The sequence below is a fragment of the Rana temporaria genome, chromosome 8, assembly GCF_905171775.1.
Source record: "Rana temporaria chromosome 8, aRanTem1.1, whole genome shotgun sequence".
Taxonomy (NCBI): Eukaryota; Metazoa; Chordata; class Amphibia; order Anura; family Ranidae; genus Rana; species Rana temporaria.
The window spans coordinates 36081133-36087132 of record NC_053496.1 but is presented as its reverse complement, the minus strand read 5'-3'; the positions used below and the strand labels follow the sequence as shown (position 1 = coordinate 36087132).

At 49.5% G+C, this 6000-nt stretch overlaps 1 protein-coding gene across 1 annotated transcript in view; it reads left to right on the top strand.

Moving 5' to 3' along the window:
- The first annotated feature begins 414 nt into the window (after nt 1-414).
- The window catches only part of CASP7 (caspase 7), a 68309-nt gene continuing 62723 nt past the window's right edge, over nt 415-6000 (top strand). Inside the window, exon 1 of the mRNA XM_040361580.1 lies at nt 415-523. The gene's annotated coding sequence lies outside the window, so the exon portion shown is untranslated. The remainder of the gene's footprint in view (nt 524-6000) is intronic.

Here is a 6000-nt window from a genome sequence, read left to right as displayed (position 1 = left end):
ACTTGTAGTTCCATATTGGCTGTATGCTGCTATCTGGACACTGGGACTTGTAGTTCCATGTTGGCTGTGTGCTGCTATCTGGACACTGGGATTTGTAGTTCCGTGTTGGCTGTGTGCTGTTATCTGGACACTGGGACTTGTAGCTGTGTGCTGCTATCTGGACACTAGTTCATGTTGTTTAATCCACTGAAAATCTTGCAGGGCTTCGCTCTGATTGGTCGCCTCTCTCCACATTCTACAATGTTTCCTCTTTGTATCATGTTTAGCACAACACAACTAAGTACTTTTTATTTATTTGCACTAACATCCACATTTCCAGGACAAGCTGTTGTCCCGCCCCTCCCTCCTTCCTCTGTAGGAGGTCTATAGACAAAGCCCGGGCTCTTCTCTGTCACAAGAGGGGGGGGGAGGGGGAGGAAGTCACAAACTCTATAAAACTTCCTACATGGGCGGAGCCTCCAAAATGAAACTTGGACAAGTGTGACAGAAAGGCGAGGAATTGGAAGCTGCGATCCGAGGGAAGGTAATACACGCAGAAATCACATCGTTATTAACCGATCTTGTCTGACGATCGAATAGCTGGAGCCTATCATTAACCCTTCCTGTGCTGTGCTTCTTCTCCCAGGACTTGCGCTAACTGCCCCGTCTTGGGTGTTTGTAGATCTGTCCTGGGGGTGGAGGGTGTGCGCTGGGGGGGTCGCCAGGTCGGTTCCTCGGGTCGGTCTATAACTAAAAGTACCTTTGTCTCAGGTTCACACTGGGCTGCGGGAATGAAGCTGTGCGAGTTCAGCGATTTTGGCCGCGATTACAGAGACATCTGTGCGGCTTTCTGTGCGTCCCGAAATCGCAAGAAAGTAGTACAGAAACTACTGCGGTGTCGCACCGATTAAGATGGTGACATTGCCGGTGATTTGCCGATATGGTTTCCCTCCCCCCCTTGACTGCGCAGGCGCAATCCAAGCCAACGGAAATCGCCGAACCTGATCAGCTGTAGCGACAGGTCCAGGGCGACGTGGAATTCGCTGAAAGTGGCCAGTCGGCAGGGCCGGCCTTAGGTGTTCAGGCGCTCTGTGCGAACGAATCTCCTGTGGCGCCCCCCATCTTCACCCCTTGCCCCCTGGTCACCTAAACTGACTTACCTTCCGGTGGACGGTGCGGCTTTGCATTTAAAAGTGGCGCCGCCCGGCGCATAGACGCCACTGCGCATGTGCCGTCTGCCCGAGAATAGCCAAGCGTTTTCTGGCTTTCCCGTGCAGCGGCGGCGCATGCGCAGTGTGCCTGTCGGGGGGCCGGTAGCAGCCATTTTTTTTCAGGTGCCGCAACCGATGCATTCCTCTTCACCCAGTCCCAGGGCAGGGGCCCCTGGCAGCGCGCAGGGAGACCTGGCAGCGCCTGCTGCTGTGACTCATAGGAGTCGGACTCCTGTGATGATCATGTGAGTAACTGACTGCGACTCACATTCTGCAAGCTGTGATGGCCGCACGGCGCCCCTGTTGCCCATGGCGCCCTGTGCGGCCGCACAACTCGCACACCCCAAAGGCCGGCCCTGCCAGTCGGCCTCTCGTGCTCGCTTCGCCCGTACAACTCGCTGCGCTCGCTCGCCCTCCTGGCTATTTTTTTAACATCCTCCAAGTCCACAGGGATGATAAGGAATGAGCGTGGATGGCGCGCATGCGCTGTGTACAGCTGATCAGGTTCGGAGATTTCCGTGGGCTTCGTCTGTCAAGCAGGGAACCATATCGATAGGGGAACTCGTTTGACAAGACACCGGCAAATGCCGCCGATGCGACATGCGATTTGACAAATCGCACCAGTGTGAACAAGGGCTAAATATACCATTTCTAATATTCAGCAAAGGAAGGGTGATCTCCAGATACGCCGTCGTATCTCTGAGTCCGGCCGGTCGTATCTATGCGCCTGATTCATAGAATCAGTTACGCATAGATTTCTATTAGATCCGACCGTCTCTTACGCCGTCGGAAAGTAACTGCATATTTACGCTGGCCGCTAGGGGCGTGTACGCTGATTTACGCGTCAAAATATGTAAATCAGCTAGATACGTAAATTCACGAACGTACGCCCGGCTGACGCAGTACAGATACGCCGTTTACGTTAGGCTTTTCCCGGCGTAAAGTTACCCCTGCTATATGGTGGCGTCATGGCGGCGTACCAATGTTAAGTATGGACGTCGTTCCCGCAACGAAATTTGAATTTTTTTTTTACGTCGTTTGCGTAACTCGTCCGTGAATGGAGCTGGACATAATTTACGTTCACGTCAAAACCAATACGTCCTTGCGGCGTATTAGGAGCTATGCACACTGGGAAATTTCCACGGACGGCGAATGCGCCGTTCGTGAAAAAAGACAATCATGTCGGGTCACAGAACATTTACATAAAACGCCCCCCTGTTAAAAATTTGAATTAGGCGGGCTTACGCCGGCCGATTTACGCTACGCCGCCGCAACTTACGGAGCAAGTGCTTTGAGAATACAGCACTTGCCCGTCTAAGTTGCGGAGGCATAACGTAAATAGGTTACGTTACGCCCGCACAAAGTTACGAGAATCTGGTCCTAAGATTCCTCTCGGTTTCCCCCATCCACACTAAATAGCTTTGAAATCGCGTGACTTGAAAACATGTCATTGCGACTTTGAGTGTGACTTGAGACATCTGTGCTGCTTCATGCACCGAAAATCGCCAAGTGTAGTGCAGGAACTACTTTCTTTTTGGCGCCGCAACGTTGGTGTTGCACCGATTTGAACCTGGGCATTGCCGGCAATAGGCTGCGACTTGACAAATCGCAGGACAAGTCGCTCCAATGTGAACGGAGGCTAAAGGATATTATTATTATACAGGATTTATATAGCGCCAACAGTTTGCGCAGCGCTTTACAACATGAGGGATATGGGGGAGGGTGCCGACTTGTTACTCAAAATTCTGATTTGTTCTGTTTAAGGCCAGAGTTTTCCTTTCCATTGTCATCAGAACCGGTGTCCCCATTGGCTGAATTCTCCTCTCTTCCTGCTACGGTGACAACTGTAACATTTTGGATTGTTTCCCCCTTATGTGGTCTCAGTGACAATAGACACAGGATGAATGGAGAGAGAAAATCACCCCAATGTGGAGACTGTGCTGGATAGGACTTGCTGTGGAACTACAGAACCCAGCCAGCCAAGCCCTGTAGCTACTAGATGTCTATCACGACCTTATGAATCAGCAGTCACTTTGCCGCTTTTTCTGTCCTTTTCTTTCTAGTAAAATAAAAGTGAAAATGATACAATGTGAAAGAATTTTTATAATGGGGGGGGGGGAGAGATCTGAAATGGCTGCAACATACCACAGTCTGCTGCATAAGTCGCCCTGCCCCACCCCCATTATTGATTAGCAATCAAATGATCTTTTAATGTAAATCCAATCACTAAAATTGCATTGAAGTTTTAACACGTTAATGTCATTTTCAAAGGTTTTACATTTACGGCTTTTAGGCTCCAATCACATCTCACAGGCAGAATCTGCCCGTGATCTTAAATCATGTGGCAATCGCAGCACAATGCCGCAGCTCCCAACTGTCCCTGATTTGGAGGGACTGTCCCTGATTTCTAAGAATGTCCCTCTTTTCTCCTCATTTTGGTCAGATTTTTATAGTTGTATATAAAATGCACTTTTTATCCTTGAAAATCTGTTTCCCGATGCTAAAAAAAAGTTCTTGTCAGTTTAACCATAGTTTTATTTTTTGTACAATTCTCCTCCTTTTAAGAGGGTGTGTCCTATGCCTACATCATTTTGCTAATAGGTGTCCCTCATTCAGGGGTCGACAAAATCCGGGCGCCAGGTCGCAATTGCGCCAAATTGTTACCTGGCGGCCAGTAACTAAGGCCGCAGCTTTGTGGCCTACAAGGCCGCAAAGCTGCGGCCTCAATTGCCGGCCACCGCGATCGCGCGGTGGGGGAGGTGGGAGCGCACGGAGGCACAAGATCCTGTGTCTCCGTGCGCCCCCATCTCCCCCGCCACACGATCGCGGGTAATTGAGGCCGTGTCTTTGCGGCCTTGTGAAGTCCCAAGCTCTTCCTTCTGTGAGCTGGCGCCATCTGGTGGTGGCACTTGGCATTACAGGTTAAACAGCAATTCTAATGTAATCTTTCAAGCGGTGGTTCCCCCTTAAAAACAACTTTTTCTTAATCCACTGCCCCCCCCCCACATTCCATCACGATTAAGGCTCTTATTATTTTTTCCTGCTGTACATACCTTAGTACAGCATATTCACCCGTGCATCCGGGTTGCGAGTCCCGCGGGAGTGGGCGTTCCTTACATGCTGTTGATTGACGGTTTGCCCAAAAACGAGCTCACCCCCCGTTGCGTAAGCCGCGTCACAATTGGCGAAAGGAGCCGAACGGCGATGCGCATGCGCAGTATAGCGCCGACTCGCCGTTCGGCTCCTTTCGCCAACCGTGACGCGGCTTACGCGACAGGGGGGAGCTCGTTTTTGGGCAAAATGTCAATCAACAGCATGTGAGGAACGCCCACTCCCGCGGGACTCGCAACCCGGATGCACGGGTGAAGATGCTGTACTAAGGTATGTACAGCAGGAAAAAAATAATAAGAGCCTTAATCGTGATGGAATGTGGGGGGGCAGTGGATTAAGAAAAAGTTGTTTTTAAGGGGGAACCACCGCTTTTACTATTTTCACTGCCATCTCCTTCCCTCTAATTGGAACCCCCAAACATTATATATATTTTTTTATTCTAACACCCTAGAGAATAAAATGGCGATCGTTGCAATACTTTCTGTCACGCGTTATTTGCGCAGCGGTCTTACAAGCACACTTTTTTTGGGGAAAAAAATACACTTTTTTTATTTAAAAAATAAGACAACAGTAAAGTTATCCCAAGTTTTTTTTATATTGTGAAAGATATTGTTACGCTGAATAAATTGATACCCAACATGCCACGCTTCAAAATGGGGGGGGTGTGAAAAAGCCCACAATGCTGCAGCTGACGGCTCTCCCATCACAGATTAGATCAGTCTGGAGAAGTACCTGCTACATAAGGAACTAGCTATTACAGCGTGCCGCAGCAGGGGGCATGATCACGGAAGGACGCCATGACACCCTCCCAGAACTGGCCAGCCGTGCTGCAAGATACTCGCCTCCACCTTCCAGTGATGCAGCAGTTACATCCCTCCTCTTCTCCAGGTGTTAGGTTTTCGGTCTCTTGATTGGCCAGTGTAGGATGACGCGATCTCGCACATGTGCATGGGAATCAAGCTGGTCATAGTTGGCCCCAAAATTTGACTGGTTCATCAGGGACTGGCTAAGTTTCGATCCATGAATGGTCTCTGTGGCAGGACAGAAGTCGCTCTACTGATTGACTTCTTCTGTTCAACCGCCCTGTTAGAAAACTGACAGGCAAGTGTGTGTGTGTGTGTGTGTGTTTTTATGTCTCTTCTGCAATTAAGAGCAGCCTGCTCATAGTTTTTTTTTTTTTTTGGTTTAGTTTCCCTTTAAAGAGGAACTTTACTCATAACAACTTGATAAAAAATAATGTTCTTTAGCAAGGAAGGAACATACAGGCCTGGATTCAGATACAATAGAGGCGGGCGTAGCGTATCTCCTATACGCTACGCCGCCGTAACTTTGAGAGGCGAGTATGGTATTCGGAAAGATTATGCGCCCGAAGTTACGGCGGCGTAGGGTATAAGGGCCGGCGTAAGCCCGCCTAATTCAAATATGGAAGATGTGGGCGTGTTTTATGTAAATTGAGTGTGACCCCACGTAAATGACGTTTCTAACTAACGGCGCATGCTCCGTCCGTGAACGTATCCCAGTGCGCATGCTCCTAATTACGCCGCAAATAGTCAATGCTTTCGACGTGAACGTAACTTACGCAAAGCCCTTTTCGCGAACGACTTACGTAAACGACGCAAAATTCGCCGCTGGCCCGACGTCCATACTTAACATTGGCTACGCCTCATATAGCAGGGGTAACTTTATGCCGGAAAAAGCC